Genomic DNA, 17,434 nt, shown 5'->3' with positions numbered 1-17,434 from the left:
CTCCATTTATGTTTTTCTGATCTAACTGCTTGAAATGGGTTTTGGGCTACAAGGTTTGGGCTGAAGGCTAAAGGAGAGGTATGGGAGTTAATGGAGAATGAAAGAAGAAGGCAGGAACATACAGAGACAATTTCATAAAACATACTTTACAAGGACATTAACTAGAATGTCTATCTTATCTATAAAATATATCTACCTACCTACCTTTTTTATAAACAAGACTAAAAACATATATATTATCTTATCATATCACTATCTTATCTATGCTTACAAAATATTGTTTTCAAACAAACAGAAGCGAGAAGAAAGGGAGAGGTTCAGGGGTTAAAAGGAGCGTGTGATAAGAAATAAGAAACACACAGCAAGAAACAATTTCATGACAAATAATTTGCAAGTATGTTGACTATAATATCTATAATATCTATCTTATCTATAAAATCTATACAAGAACAAAATACATACATACTATATTATATCGCTATCTTACCTATATTTACAAAAAAAAAAAACGGAAAAAGCAGAAGTGAGGGGAAATGGAGAGGTTTAATCCCTCCCCCTAGCACAAATCCCCCCTCAATCCCTCCCCCTAGCACAAATCACCCCACCAATCCCCCCCCAATCCCCCCCAGCACAAATCCCCCCAACCAATCCCTCTCCCTAGCACAAACCCCCCACCAATCCCTCCTCCAAGCACAAATCCCCCCATCCCTCTTCATTAGCACAAATCCACCCCCATTCCTCCTCCTAGCACAAATCCACCCCCATTCCTCCTCCTAGCACAAATCCACCCCATCCCTCCTCCTAGCACACATCTCCCCCCGTCCCTCTTTATAGCACAAATCCCCCCCCCCCAAATTCCCCTTCCTCTAGTACAAATTCCCCCCTCTTAGCAGAAATTCCCACCCCCTCCTAGCACACACATTTCCCCCCAATTCCCCCAAACTCTTCTCCTAGCATATATCCCCCCATTCCTCCTTCTAGCAAATATCCCCCCCCCCCCCAATCCTGATTACACTTCTCAGCACAGATAGCTTCCCATCCCCCCTTCTCCACAAACGCACAAACTATTATTCCCCCCTCATTGTGTACAATTTCCCTGTAACCTTCCCCTCTTCACCCTCTCCTGTCACTACAGCACTGAACTTGATTACCGCCCCTATCCACATTTCTTACTGCTGGGAGATGAGCAGCCCTTGGAGGAGATGGGGGGGGTGGTAATCAAACTGTGTGTGTGTGTACAGTCCGATGCCATCTCCCCACTCTGCCACTTCTCTCACTGCTCCAGGATGCCATTCCCCTTTCCTGGCTCTGAGTGCGGGCGACAGTGGGGGGAGATCAGCAGCCACTTAGGCATCACATCGAAGGAAGGGCTGGGGAGGGGGCACAACTGAAATATGGGTGGAAATTAGCACCCCCCTGGATCCGCCTTGTCTGTGTCTCTTCATCCAGCAGCTGAAAACTGGCGAGAGGGAGAGAGGAAGAAACTGGCTTTAAGTTGCTGTAGAGAGCAGCACAGAGCATTGTTCTGCAATTGCTCTTACCCACCCCACCATCCAATCTGCCTGCTGTCTGTCTCCCCTATAGGAGAACTGTGGAACAACCCTGATGACGGCCCTGCTCAGGATCATTCACTGATGCAGTATAAAGTCACATACAATAATAAGTTTACTAAGAATTACACCCAGCATATGAGACAAGAGAAGTGGTACTGTGCAGGGTCCATACATGCAAAATAATAACAGATACTGAGAATTATACACAGCATACAGGACAAGAGAAGTGGCACTTAGCAGCTTCCATACATACAAAATAAGAACTGATACCGAAAATTACACTCGGCATACGGGACAAGAAAAGTGGTACTGTGCAGGGTCCATACATACAGAATATGAACAGATACTGAGAATTATGCCCAGCATACACAGACATTAACCGCTTCCCGAGCGCCGCATGCCGATGTACGTCGGCAGAATGGCACAGGTGCGCAAAAGGTCGTAACCATACATCCCTTCATAATCCCGGGCCGGCAGCGCGTGCCTGTGAGTCCTGCAGACTTGATGTCCGCCGGTGGCCCACGATCGTGACAAGGAGAGGCAGAATAGGGAAATGCCTATGTAAACAAGGCATTTCCCTATTCTGCCTAGTGACATGACAGGGATCCACTGCTCCCTGTCATCGGGAGCAGTGATTTCATGTCCTAGGTAGCCCATCCTCCCTACGGTTAGAACACGGTGAGGGAACATATTTAACCCCTTGATCGCCCCCTAGTGTTAACCCCTTCCCTGCCAGTGACATTTACACAATAATCATTTGGCTATTTTTAGCTCTGTATAAATGTCAGTGCTCCCAAAATTGTCTGATCTGTCCACCGCATTGTTGCACTCCTGATAAAAATCGCAGATCACCGCCATTACTAATAAAAAAAAAAAAATTAATAATAAAAATGCCATAAATCCCCTATTTTGTAGACCCTATAACTTTTGCACAAACCAATCAATATACACTTATTGCAATTTTTTTTTTACCAAAAATATGTAGATACATATCAACCTAAACTGAGAAAGAAATTTTAGTTTTTTAATATGATTTTTTGGGGATATTTATTATAGCAAAAAGTAAAAAATATTACTTTTTTTCAAAATTGTATGTCTTTTTTGTTTATAGCGCAAAAAATAAAAACCGCAGAAGTGATCAAATACCACCAAAAGAAAGCTATAATTATGGGAAAAAAAGGACGTTAATTTTGTTTGGGTGCAAGGTCGCATGACCGTGCAATTGTCAGTTAAAGCAACAGTGCCAAATCGCAAAAAATGCTCTGTCATTAAGGGGGTAAAATCTTCCGGGTACAGTTTTATATAAAATCTATAAAATAATATAACATTTATTTGGCTACAGTGTTACATGACCGAGGTATTCCCAGTCAAAGTTTCCAGGCCTGAAAAGTGTCAGTTGGTATGATCAGTTATTAGCAATTTATTAATAGCGCCCCCCTATCACTGTTACATATTACTCAAGTTAGCATTGTCTAAACTTTGAGGGGAGAAGCTCTTATTAATCACTAATTCTTAATCATAGAGCAAGGTTAACACTTAATTTTCACATTGTCAGATTGTGTTTCCTGTGATTATTAGCGTTTTTATTTACATTTTTTGCTATTATATTATTATTGTATATATTACTATATTATTATTAATATTAAATATTTTTAGGTTTTTTTTTTTTTTCAGTTACACCGGCATTAAGATGCCACGACACCAGACCCGTGGAAGGCGATCCCGCCAGGAGGGAGGAGCGTCTCCAATTGCCCACCGGACGCGAGGACAGCTTCGGAGGAGACAAGAGGACCGAGCCAACAACTTGCGCCATCCTCCTGGAGACCACAACAGGGATCAGCACCCAGCGCCTCCGAGTCCACCGGCAATGGAGCAGCCTACCTGTTCCATTTGCCTCAGTGAGTATAGTGCAGAGAACTCTACTGAATTACAATGTACTCACACATACCATTCTGATTGTATCCACAGATGGGTACAACAAAATGCGACTTGTCCCTTGTGCCGGACATTTATATTATATTATATATATAGTTTTTGTTTATGGTATGAAGGTAATGCATGCATTATTCTCGTCCTGGGGCTTGATGAAAATGGAGCCCCCATCCTGGATATCCAGAATGTATAGTATTCTCTTTCAGATCCCCTGAAAAAAACATGGGGTAATGTATAGATGATGCCAAGAAAAAAAAAATACTTCAGGCTATTAACACTGAAAAGGAGTCGCTTCATCTTGATTGAACTACCACCTCTCAGGTGAACACTCCAGACATTCACCACTGAAAAGGAAAAAAGGAGAGGAATTGGCTGGCTATAAGGGGTGGAGAAAGGGCCAGATTTATTTTTACACTAAACAATATCTTTATTTACTGAAAAGGAGTCGCTTAACCCTGAGCGAACTACCACCTCTCAGGTGAACACTCCAGACATTTACCACTGAAAAGGAGTCGCTTCACCCTGATTGAATTACCGCCTCTCAGGTGAACACTCCAGACATTTACCACTGAAAAGGAGTCGCTTCGCCCTGATTGAACTACCACCTCTCAGGTGAACACTCCAGACATTCACCACTGAAAAGGAGTTGTTTCAGAGTTTAGTGTCACTTTATTAACATCTTAGAAAAAAGGAGAGGAATTGGCCGGCTATAGGGGGTGGAGGAGGCCAGATTTATTTTTACACTAAACAATATCTTTATTTTTCAGTAAACATCCTGTAAAAATTCATAAACATCCATTAGTTAATGGTACTCCTATATTGCTCCTTTTTCCCCTCACGTCTGTTTGGAACGAGCAGTGCACGTTAGTTGCAGTCATGTATACTGCAAAGCCCAGAGCTCATAGCCCATAGCATAAAGCCCAGAGCCTGGGCATTAAGATGCCACGACACCAGACCCGTGGAAGGCGATCCCGCCAGGAGGGAGGAGCGTCTCCAATTGCCCACCGGACGTGAGGACAGCTTCGGAGGAGACAAGAGGACGGAGCCAACAACTTGCGCCATCCTCCTGGAGACCACAACAGGGATCAGCACCCAGCGCCTCCGAGACCACCGGCAATGGAGCAGCCTATCTGTTCCATTTGCCTCAGTGAGTATAGTGCAGAGAACTCTACTGAATTACAATGTACTCACACATACCATTCTGATTGTATCCACAGATGGGTACAACAAAATGCGACTTGTCCCTTGTGCCGGACATTTATTCCATATAGATTTTGTTTATGGTATGAAGGTAATGCATGCATTATTCTCGTCCTGGGGCTTGATGAAAATGGAGCCCCCATCCTGGATATCCAGAATGCATAGTATTCTCTTTCAGATCCCCTGAAAAAAACATGGGGTAATGTATAGTAGATGATGCCAAGAAAAAAAATATACTTCAGGCTATTAACACTGAAAAGGAGTCGCTTCATCTTGATTGAACTATCACCTCTCAGATGAACACTCCAGACATTCACCACTGAAAAGGAGTCACTTCAGAGTTTAGTGTCACTTTATTAACATCTTAGAAAAAAGGAGAGGAATTGGCCGGCTATAGGGGGTGGAGGAGGCCAGATTTATTTTTACACTAAACAATATCTTTATTTTTCAGTAAACATTCTGTAAAAATTCATAAACATCCATTAGTTAATGGTACTCCTATACTGCGCCTTCCCCTCACGTCTGTTTGGAACGAGCAGTGCACGTTAGTTGCAGTCATGTATACTGCAAAGCCCAGAGCTCATAGCCCATAGCATAAAGCCCAGAGCCCAAAGCTTATAGCCTAGAGCCCAAAGCTTATAGCCTAGAGCCCAAAGCTCATAGCATAAAGTCTAAAGCCCAAAGCACATAGTTCATAGTCTAAAGTTCAAAGCCCAAAGCCCTTTTTGGGAAGTTGGATCATAAAAAATAATAAATGGAACGGAGTTTAGTGTCACTTCTTTACCAACTTACACAAAGTAAGTGTGATTGGGCGGCTAGGAAAGAAGGAAGCGCAAAGCCCAAAAGCCCATAGCCCAAAGCTACTTTTCTTCTTTATCGTACATCATAGGACACAGAGCCTTAAGTAATTACTTAATGGGTTATGGGCCACCTTCAGGTGTTGACACTAGTAAACCCAACCAAGGAAGTTCACTGCCTATATAACCCCTCCTCCTTCCAGGAGCACATCAGTTTTCTCGCCAGTGTTTAAGGTGTTGGTCACGAGTGAAGATGTGCTCTGAGGAACTCCAGGAGGGATCCATGCTGGATTTAAAAAGCCTCCACAACCAGATCCATCCACGCTACTGCAGCCACAGGATGGTACCCGGGCCTCGCACTGAAGAACGAGGTTTTGCCTGTAATGCTTCTCTTTGAGAGCTGGACCCTAGGAACCAGGACTCTTTTTGGTCTTGCTACATTACCTAAAGTTGTCCTGAGGGGAGCTATACAAGGCCCAAAGGAGTGGAACCCCTATTAAAAGGGACCCAGTCTTTGAAGGTTTAACTACGCTGCCCGCCGTGATGGGTGAAATTTGGATCTGTCTGTTTACAGCAGTATCCTGCAGATAAGAAAAGGTAGGAGGAAAGCATAGAAACTGCAAAGTCCACCTATGACTTTTCCTTTAACATACAATGTTGTAATGCCTTAAAAACTCCTCTAAAAGGGAGTAAAAAATGTATATAGCCTGTTGATTCTGTGTTCAACAAGCATGTGCCCTAGCAGCCGGAATGGGGCTCTCCTCTCCCCCTAATGGGGAAACTGAGTGAAGGGGGTACAGGTACTAGATACAGTGCATTGATATACTGTGATAAATGCAAAAAGCTGTTAAACTGCTAAGTAACCCCTCCGTCCGCCCATCCACCCACACTCCCAACCCCCCCCCCCCTTGTGGAATGTAGGGTGGCGTTTTTTAGTAAGGAAAACATTTACTTGTACATAAACTGTAAAGCGCTCTCTTAAGGAGGGGAGACACGCCGCATGGCAGCTGCAGCCTCCTCTCCTCCTGGCTGTGTCACAAAGCCGTTTCGCGTGCACGCACAAGGCCAAAAGAATTCAATGAGGAGGGAGGGTCGCTCAAGGGGCGTGGCTTAGCGACAACACCGTGTGCGGACTCTAAAGCACACAGCGCACTACAATCAGGTTCACACCTGAGGGGCTTAAAAGCTAATGCTCTGAGAACACAAAATTGTCTACCAGAGCAGCTGAAGCAGGGCTGCCAGAGGACACAGGAACGCTGGAGCATGTGAGGGGGTTTACACAGGCATTTTCAGTACAGGAAAAGACATCATTGTTTTTAATCTATGCTGTTAGTGTTTTTCCTGCTATTGTCAGAAAATAGAACAGTTCTTAGAGTACCTCTGCTTTGTGCTTAGCACTATGGCTTCTAAAGGCTACTACTAAGGCACCCAAGGTTCTACCCCCAGGCGCTGGGAACTCCAGCCATGCCTCCCAGAAATGGCAAGCCAGGGTGGGTCTTGGGAACCGATTGGCGCAACTGCTTCTCACACTTCAGCCCCTGTATACGTGACTGAAGATGCATTTTCCCCTGCCCTGCAGGGCTTAGAAGGAAGATTAGTGGCTTTAATCGCATCCTCCATCCAAGGCGATAGGAAGCATGCTAGATCCCTCTCTCCCACTCCAAACTCTTTATTAAGGGAACAATGGGGACAAGATGAGGTGTTACCCTCAAACGATTGAGAGGAAAAGCAAGCCGATTATTCCTCTGCTGAGGAAACAGCTGATGAATCAGCTTCACAATCTGAGGTACAAACCCTTACAGAAATGGTTTGTTCCACCTTCATACTACCCTTAACAGAGTTAGCTGAAGGTCCGGTTTTCTCTTGGGTTCTTTGAAACCTTTACAAACCTTTGCATGCGTTTTCAGTTCATGCATTACTAGAAAATTTTATTACGCTGAATTGGATCATCCAGATAAGCATTGTTTCCCTCCAAAGAGATTCTTAGTTCTCTATCCCATGGAGGAAAAGATTCACAAAAAGGTGGAAAGTTCCAGCAGTCTAACTTGTCCAGTAGACAATGTACAAATGCTTAAAGATCCAACAGATAAAAAGTTGGAATTCCTGTTAAGATCCTCTTTTTCTTTAGCAGGGACCATTACTCAGCCTGCAGTTGCAGCAATAGGTATCTGTCAGTCATTAAAGGACCAATTCACAAATGCTCTTAAAGAGCTCCCTGCACAACAGGCCCGTCAATTGGCCGAGTTCCCAGAAGCATTATATAGATGCTATATAAGATTCTATTCACCAGGCTTTCCACCTTGCGCTTGTGCTAATACACATGCGTAGAACCCTTTGGTAAAAGATTGGTCTGCCGAAGCACCTTGCAAGAAGCTTCTGACTAGTTTTCCTTTTCATGGGGAACGACTATTTGGCGATGATTTGGATAAATATATCCAGACGATTTCTAGTGGAAAGAGTACTCTTTTACCAGTCAAAATGAAGTATAAACGTCCTTCATTAAACTGACTTTTTTTCTCCCGCGCCAGGGGCATCCCCCTCTAGGCAGTGGCGACGGCTTCCACCATCAGACTCAAGAGGAAGGCCTCAGGGTCAGGTCCAGTCACAGAAAACATTTCAGCCACTATATACATAATTGAAAATACTTTTCCTCTGCCCTGCAGGGTCTAGAAGGAAAATTAGCGACTTTAATCGCATCTGCTATCTAAAAGGATTGGAAGCGTGTTAGATCCCCCTCCCCCACCTTAGACCCCTTATCAATGGAACAGTGAGTAGAGGATGATGGGTTACCTTCAGGTGATCAAGAAGAAAGGCAAACTGATTACTCCTTACAACTGCAGCTGGACCTTTTTCAGCCTTGCAATCTGAGATATTGCTGGTACAACTCTCTTATAGAGATGGTTCGTGCTTTTTCAAACTACCTCTAGTAGTCAGCTGATCGTTCCGTTTCGTTTTAGGTTCCTTAGAACCTTCACTGCTTTTTTTCATGCATTTCCTGTACATGTACAGATCCACACAGAAATTCAACAGATCCATTCTGGATATAAAAGAATCTAAATCAGTTCCTGAAGATCCGCTGCTTTCTATGAAGTCGATCAGATCAGTAGTTTCTATCCTACAAGGAGGAAAACTTCTGGTGCCTATCGGCATCAGGGATGCATATCTGCATGTCTATATATTTCCCGCTCAACAAAGGTTTCTGCGGCTTCGAAGTAGAACAGCAGAATTTCAGTTTATAGCCTTGCCCTTTGGGCCAGCTACAGCACCCCGAGTGTTCACAAGAGTGCTAGCCCCACCTCTAGCCAGGTCAAGGGCACAGGGCTTAAACAGTCTTGGCATACCTAGACAATCTATTGCTAATAGACCAATCGGTGTTTGGAGTAAGGTTTACGCATTACAACCAGTTACCTGGTTGCGTTCTCAACCTAGTGAGGTCTCCCTTAAAACCGCTAAAAAAGGGGGAGTATTTGGGTCTGCTCATAGCCCAGAAAAAGGGGGTGTTCTTGCCCAGGCAAAAGACAACTCCATAAGAGATGGTCAGGTCAAAAGGAGATCCCTCCATTCACCTTTGCATGAGGTTGTTAGAAAGGATTGTGGCTTCATTTGAAGCAGTTCCCTATACCCAGTTCCATTTGAGACTGTTGCAAAACAGTATTCTATCTGCTAACAAGACGATCCAAGCTTTGGACTTGCCAATATGGCTGTCCCCAAGGGTGTTCCAAAGTCTCAATTGGTGTTACTAACCAGAATCTGCTGAAAGGAAGATCCTTCAGACCTGTTATCTGGAAAGTGGTAACAACAGATGCCAGCCTTTCAGGCTGGGGAGCAGTACTAAAGTAGACAACTGTCCAAGGACAGTGGTCAAGAACCGAAAGAGCCTTGCCCATCATCAGCCTAGAGATTTGGGCAGTGCGTCTGGCTCTAAAGACTTGGACTTCTAGGTTAAGGGATTGTCCTGTCAGGATCCAATCTGACATTGCCACGGCTGTGGCCTATATCAATCACCAAGGGGGCACCAAGAATCTCTCAACTCAGAGAGAGGTGAACCATATTTTAACTTGGGCAGAAAGGAATGTCCCATACCTATCAGCAGTCTTCATTCCAGGAATAGAGAATTGGCAGGTGAATTACTTAAATCACCAGCAGTTATTCCCAGGGGAATGATTTCTTTACCCGACATAGTTTCGGGCTGTTTGTCAGAGATGGGGAACTCCAGACGTAGATCTTCTAGCGTCCAGTTCAGCATAAAGTTAGTCAACTTTGTGTCCACAACAAAGGATCCATTCGCATGCAGAACAGATGCGTTGTTGATACAGTGGGATAAGTTTTTACTGATCTATGCATTTCCCTCTATTCAATTGCTGCCTCGATTTCTTTGCAGGATCAAGCGGGAAAGAAAACCGGTAATTCTGGCAGCCCCAGCGTGGCCTAGGTGGTCATTGTATGCAGTAATCGTAAAGATGGCAGTGGAGGATCCATGGTCCCTTCCACTAAGGCCAGACTTGTTCTCGCAGGGGCCGATATTTCATCCTACTCTACGAATGCCAAATGTAAAGGCCTGGCTATTGAAACCCACATTCTGAAGAAACGTGTGCCTACCGGGTCAGTTATCTCTACTTTGATTAATGCAAGGAAACCAGCTTCCAGAACTATACATTATAGAGTCTGGAAGGCTTATGTTTCCTTGTGCGAATCCAAGGATGACACCCTCGGAGATATATCATAGGCAGAATTCTTGCCTTTCTACAATTAGGCGTAGAGATGAAGTTGGCCTTGAGTACTATTAAAGTCCAAGTCTCAGCTTTATCGATTTTACTTCAAAAACCGCATTCCTAAACCAGGGTTTTATGCAAGGGGTGATGCGGATTGATCCGCTAGTTAAATCACCTTTAAGCCCTTGGGACTTGACTTTATTCAGTCTAGTCTAGTTTTGTCAGTTACAAAAACAGCCATTTGAACCGATACAGCATATTCCCTTAGTCCTTCTGTCAAGGAAGCTGGTATTTGTGGTTGCTATATCCTCAGCAAGGAGGGTTTTCAGAATTGGCTGCTCTTTCTTATAAAGGGCCATATTTGATTATTCATCAGGACAGAGTGGTGTTACGCCCTCGTCCAGGCTTTTTGCCAAAGGTGGTTTCAGGTTTTCACCTGAACCAAGATATTTTCCTCCCATTGTTTTTTCCAAAACCATGTTCCAGGAAAGAAAAGTCACTACATTGTCTTGATGTGGTAAGAGCAGTGACAATCTATTTAAAGGCAACTGCTCAAATTCTTAAGACTGATGTCTTATGTATTCTGCCAGAGGGTCCTAAGTGGACAGGCAGCGTTGAAATCCACTGTTCCTAAGTGGATTCGGCAAGTTATGATTCTAACTTATGATTTAAGGGGTAAGATTCCCCCTTTTCAAGTTAAGGCGCATTTTATCAGTGCGGTTAGTGCTTCTTGGGCAGTGCGTCACCAGGCCTCCATGGCTCAGATCTGTAAGACCGAAATTTGGTATTCAGTGCATACATTCACAAAAGATTTTTTATCAGGTGGATGTAAGGAGGTGTGAGGATATCGCCTTTGGACGCAGTGTACTGCAGGCAGCAGTATAAGTCCTCAAGTCTGTGGGTACCCTGCGGGTTGTTTCTCCCTCCCGTCAAGTAGCATTGCTATGGGACGTCCCATTAACCACTTGCCGACCGCCTCACGATATACGTCGGCAGAATGGCACGGGCAGGCAGAATCACGTACCTGTAGGAGGCGGCCGGCATTTCTTCGCGGGCGATTAGAGGTGAGGGAGGAGGCCATCCATTTGTGGCTACCCCCTCCCGATCGCTCCCGGCGAATGAAAATCCTTCCTCTGCCTCTGTAATGTAAACAGAGGGAGAGGAAGTGATGTCATCCCTCCTCGAGCCGGTCTTTTCGTTCCGGCGCCGAGGAGAGAAGACATCAATGTAAGTTACACCAACACTACACTAACAGTATTACACACTAGGCACACTTTTCACCCCCCATCACCCCCTCTGTACCCCCTGTCACACTGACACCAATAGCAGTTTTTTTTTTTTTTGCATTGGTGTCAGTTTGTGACAGTTATAAGTGTTAGGGCAGTTAGGGCTAGCCCCCTTTAGGTCCAGGGTACCCCCCTAACCCCCCCCAATAAAGGTTAACCCCTTGATCACCCCCCCATCGCCAGTGTCACTAAGCAATCGTTTTTCTGATCGCTGTATTAGTGACACAGGCGACGCTAGTTAGGGAGGTAAGTATATAGGTTCGCTGTCAGTGTTTTATAGCGACAGGGATCCCCATATACTACCTACTAAAGGTTTTAACCCCCTGATTGCCCCCTAGTTAACCCTTTCATCAGCGATCACCGTATAAGTGTTATGGGTGACGCTGGTTAGTTTGTTTTTTATAGTTTATTACAGTTTTAGGACATCCGCCGTTTATTACCTTATAAAGGTTTAACCCCCTAATTGCCCGACGGTGATATAAGTTACGTTTTTAGGGTCAGATAAGGTCTGCGTCGCCCCAGGCAGCGTCAGTTTAGCGCCAGTACCGCTAACATCCACGCACGCAGCATACACCTCCCTTAGTGCTATAGTATCTGAATGGATCGATATCTGATCCGATCAAATCTATACTAGCATCCCCAGCAGTTTAGGGTTCCGAAAAACGCAGTGTTAGCGGGATCAGCCCAGATACCTGCTAGCACCTGCGTTTTCCCCCTCGGCCCAGCCCTGCCCAGCCCACCCAAGTGCAGTATCGATCGATCACTGACACTTACAAAACACTAAGCACACATAACTGCAGCGTTCGCAGAGTCAGGCCTGATCCCTGCGATCGCTAACAGTTTTTTGGTAGCGTTTTGAATCAGTCGCTAACAGTCAGGAGCTTTTTTGCCTGTGAGTCTCACTAGTGTACCCCTAAATTTAGAGGCCAAAATGGCAAATCAAAGGTACACTAGTGAAGAGGCCTACACGTTTCTGGGCATGACAGATAGTGAAGAGGAAGTCACTCATCTGTCAGATTTAGGCTCAAAATATGATCCTGTAGAGGACAGCGGCTCCATGACAGATAGCTCTGACGACAGAGTTGTGGTCCCTGCTAAGGTCAGGCATACCAGACCCCAATCTTCTTCTTCTGTCCTTGAAGTGCAAGAACCGCAGGTCCCTCGTATGGAGCAGAGAAATACTAGCACCGCTATTCCTTCTGGTGAACTGGCAAGCACCAGCGGCCTAGTACACCCTGGTCGTATATCCAGCACTGCAGTATCACGTGGTGACGTGGCGAGTCCCATAAGTGCAGTTCAAGCTGGCGAGGTGGCAAGCACTAGTAGTGTCCCGCTGCCACCAAGAAGACGAACACAGGCCCGTCGTGCCCATAGTGCCCTTCCTGCTGCATTCGCCAATCCGAATTGGGTACCCACCACTTCTGCAGCACCCGTACTTCCCCCATTCACTGGCCAACCCGGAATTCAGGAGGAAACAGATTTTACGCTACTGGATTTTTGTTCACTGTTTTTCATCAAAGATCTCTATAGATCTAATGTGGACCAAAGCAATTTATACGCTGGTCAACACATCGCCGCTAATCCCCAGTCCTCCCTTGCCAGAGATTGGAGACCAATTACGGTCTCCGAATTTAAGCTCTTTCTGGGCCTTTCCCTCAACATGGGCATAAATAAAAAGAGTGAGTTGCGGTCATATTGGTCCACTGACCCAATTTACCATATGCCCGTGTTCTCTGGTTCCATGCCCAAGGCGCGATATGAGCAGATTTTGCGGTTCATGCACTTCATTGACAATGAACTCTGTTGTCCTCGTGGAGACCCTGGATACGATCGGCTCTACAAAATTCGGCCCCTCGTAAACCACTTCAACGTTTTGCAGACTTGTTTACTTCCCATCAAGTTGTCTGTGTTGATGAGTCCCTGATTACATTTTCTGGCCGCTTGTCATTCAAACAGTACCTTCCCAGAAAGCGTGCCAGATACGGGGTCAAGATGTATAGCCTGAGGCCCTGTCACAGAGCTTATACATGTAGTTTTATGGTTTATGAGGGCAAAGATAGTCACGTAGAGCCGACAAACTGCCCTGACTACATAGAAAGCGCTGGCAAGATAGTGTGGGACTTGGTTTCACCCTTATTCGGAAAGGGGTACCACTTGTACGTGGACAATTATTATACGAGCGTGCCACTTTTTAGTCACCTTTTTGATCATCAGATTGGAGCATGTGGCACCCTGCGACCTAATCGCCGGCGCTTTCCCCAGCGGCTTGTAGATTCCCGTCTTAGGCTGGGGGAGAGAGCTTGCTTGCAGTGTAATAATTTGCTCACTATGAAGTGGAGGGACAATAAGAATGTTTTCCTTCTTACTTCCCTTCGTGCAGACACGCCGGTCCAAATTACTACGGCGACTGGTGTTCTGGAGAAACCCCTCTGTGTCCTCGAATATAACCAAAATATGGGAGGGGTGGACCTCAACGACCAGTTGTTGGCGCCTTACCTAGTTGCCCGTAAGGCCAGACGCTGGTACAAAAAAGTGTCTGTTTATTTATTTCAATTGGCTTTGCTGAACGCTCATGTGCTATACAGAGCTTCAGGACGGACTGGATCCTTCCTTAAATTCCAGGAAGAGATCGTCAGAGCCCTTCTGTTTCCAGACGGTGCTCCACCTCACCTTCCCCAACCAAATGCAGTAAGCCGGCTGCATGAGAGGCATTTCCTTATGTCCTCTCGAGTACCCCTACCCAACGAGCCCCCCAAAGAAGATGTCGTGTCTGTAGCAAGCGCGGATTTAGGCGTGACACCCGGTATTATTGTCCCTCCTGTCCTGACAATCCTGGTCTATGGATTGGTGAATGTTTTGAACGCTACCATACACTAGTTGAGTTTTAGCGTAGGGTACAGCATTGCACAGACTAGGACACACTTTCACAGGGTGTCCCAAGATGCCATCGCATTTTGAGAGACCCAAACCTGGTACCAGTTACAAAAGTTAAAGTTACTAAAAAAAGTGTAAAAAAAAATAAATAAATAAACAAAAAAAATATAGAATAAAAAAAACAAAAATAGTTGTCGTTTTATTGTGTTCTCTCTCTCTATTGTTCTGCTCTTTTTTACTGTATTCTATTCAGCAATGTTTTATTGTTATTATGTTTTACCATGTTTGCTTTTCAGATATGCAATTTTGTTACACTTTACTGTTTACTGTGTTTTGTTGGTAACCATTTTTTTTGTTTTCAGGTATGCCATTAAGCTGCAGAGCGGATTTATTTATCTTGACAGCAACAGCGTTTGCTCCCACGATATATAAAGCCGTGACTCCAGCGCTGTCGGAGGTGATTTCACCACCACAGTTACATACTTCAGCATATATGCCGAAGCGTGGGGGCAGCAGTGGGTGGAGGAGCGATTTGCTCCTGCCTTTTGTGGGAGGATGCCCCCATGCTTCGGCATATATATACGGTGCATGTATGCCCATCATTAGAAGTGGATGGATGAAGGGAGGTATTCTAATGGTGGGCATACCCACCGATCAATATCTTTTTTTCGTTCAGCCCACAGGCTGCATGAAAATTAAGTTTACAATATATGCCCAACAAGGACCAGCAACGTACTGGTATGTTGCTGGACTTTGAGTGGTTATACCAGAATGATGCCTGCAGGTTTAGGTATCATCTTGGTATCATTCTTTTCAGCCAGCGGTCGGCTTTCATGTAAAAGCAATCCTAGTGGCTAATTAGCCTCTAGACTGCTTTTACAAGCAGTGGGAGGGAATTCCCCCCACCGTCTTCCATGTTTTTCTCTGGCTCTCCTGTCCCAACAGGGAACCTGAGAATGCAGCCGGTGATTCAGCCAGCTGACCATAGAGGTGATCAGAGACCAGAGTGGCTCCAAACATCTCTATGGCCTAAGAAACCGGAAGCTACGAGCATTTTATGACTTAGATTTCGCCAGATCTAAACAGCACCATTGGGAAATTGGGAAAGCATTTTATCACACCGATCTTGGTGTGGTCAGATGCTTTGAGGGCAGAGGAGAGATCTAGGGTCTAATAGACCCCAGTTTTTTCAAAAAAGAGTACCTGTCACTACCTATTGCTATCATAGGGGATATTTACATTCCCTGAGATAACAATAAAAATGATTAAAAAAATAAAAATGAAAGGAACAGTTTAAAAATAAGATAAAAAAGCAAAAAAATAATAAAGAAAAAAAAAAAAAAGCACCCCTGTCCCCCGCTGCTCTCGCGCAAAGGCGAACACAAGCGTCGGTCTGACGTCAAATGTAAACAGCAATTGCACCATGCATGTGAGGTGTCACCGCGAACGTCAGATCGAGGGCAGCAATTTTAGCAGTAGACCTCCTCTGTAAATCTAAAGTGGTAACCTGTAAGGGCTTTTAAAAGGCTTTTAAAAATGTATTTAGTTTGTCGCCACTGCACGTTTGTGCACAATTTTAAAGCATGTCATGTTTGGTATCCATGTACTCGGCCTAAGATCATCTTTTTTATTTCATCAAACATTTGGGCAATATAGTGTGTTTTAGTGCATTAAAATTGAAAAAAGCGTGTTTTTCCCCCAAAAAATGCGTTTGAATAATCGCTGCGCAAATACTGTGTGAAAAAAAAAATGAAACACCCACCATTTTAATCTGTAGGGCATTTAGTTAAAAAAAAATATATAATGTTTGGGGGTTCAAAGTAATTTTCTTGCAAAAAAAATTTATTTTTTCATGTAAACAAAAAGTGTCAGAAAGGGCTTTGTCTTCAAGTGGTTAGAAGAGTGGGTGATGTGTGACATAAGCTGGTGAGGTGGCAAGCAGAAGTAGTGTCCCACTGCCACCAAGAAGACAAACACAGGCCCGTCGTGCCCATAGTGCCCTTCCTGCTGCATTCGCCAATCCTAATTGGGAACCCACCACTTCTGCAGCACCCGTACTTCCCCCATTCACTGGCCAACCCGGAATTCAGGTGGAAACAGTTGATTCTACGGCACTTGATTTTTATTCGCTGTTTTTCACCGAAGATCTCTATAGATCTATTGAGGACCAAAGCAATTTGTACGCTGGTCAACACATCGCCACTATTCCCCAGTCCTCCCTTGCCAGCGATTGATAACCAATTACGGTTTCCGAATTTAAGATCTTTCTGGGCCTTTCCCTCAACATGGGCATAACTAAAAAGTGTGAGTTGCGGTCATATTGGTCCACTGACCCAATTCACCATATGCCCTTGTTATCTGCCTCCATGACCAGGGCACGATATGAGCAGATTTTGCGGTTCATGCACTTCAACAACAATGAACTCTGTCGTCCTCGTGGAGACCCTGAATACGATCGGCTCTACAAAATTCGGCCCCTCGTAAACCACTTCAACCAACGTTTTGCAGACTTGTTTACTCCCCATCAAGTTGTCTGCGTTGATGAGTCCCTGATTAAGTTTTCTGGCCGCTTGTCATTCAAACAGTACCTTCCCAGCAAGCGTGCCAGATACGTGGTCAAGATGTATAAGCTCTGTGACAGGGCCACAGGCTATACATGTAGTTTTATGGTTTACGAGGGCAAAGATAGTCACGTAGAGCCGACAAACTGCCCTGACTGAAGAAGCGCTAAACTGCTGGAGACGCTAGTATAGATCTGATCAGATATTGATCCGTTCAGATACTATTCCACTAACGGAGATGTATGGTGCGTGCGTGGGTGTTAGCGGTACTGACGCTAATCTGACGCTGCCTGGGGCAACGCATATCACCGCCGGGCGATCAGGGGGCTAAACCTTTATTCGGTAATAAACGGCGGGTGCCCTGACACTATAAACAATAAACGAACTAACCAGCATCACCCGTAACAGTTATACGGTGATCACTGGTGAAAGGGTTAACTAGGGGGCAATCAAGGGGTTAAAACATTAGGTAGTATATGGGGGTCCCTGACGCTATAAAACGCTGACGGCGAACCTAAA

At 44.9% G+C, this 17,434-nt stretch overlaps 1 protein-coding gene across 1 annotated transcript in view; it reads right to left on the bottom strand.

Moving 5' to 3' along the window:
• Positions 1-1,001: 1,001 nt before the first annotated feature.
• Positions 1,002-17,434, bottom strand: part of LOC141139695 (Golgi reassembly-stacking protein 2-like) — a 60,660-nt gene continuing 44,227 nt past the window's right edge. The window contains exon 9 of the mRNA XM_073626074.1: positions 1,002-1,459. The gene's annotated coding sequence lies outside the window, so the exon portion shown is untranslated. The remainder of the gene's footprint in view (positions 1,460-17,434) is intronic.

The sequence above is a fragment of the Aquarana catesbeiana genome, linkage group LG04 (assembly GCF_042186555.1).
Source record: "Aquarana catesbeiana isolate 2022-GZ linkage group LG04, ASM4218655v1, whole genome shotgun sequence".
Classification (NCBI taxonomy): Eukaryota; Metazoa; Chordata; class Amphibia; order Anura; family Ranidae; genus Aquarana; species Aquarana catesbeiana.
This window is presented reverse-complemented; position numbering and strand designations above follow the sequence as displayed.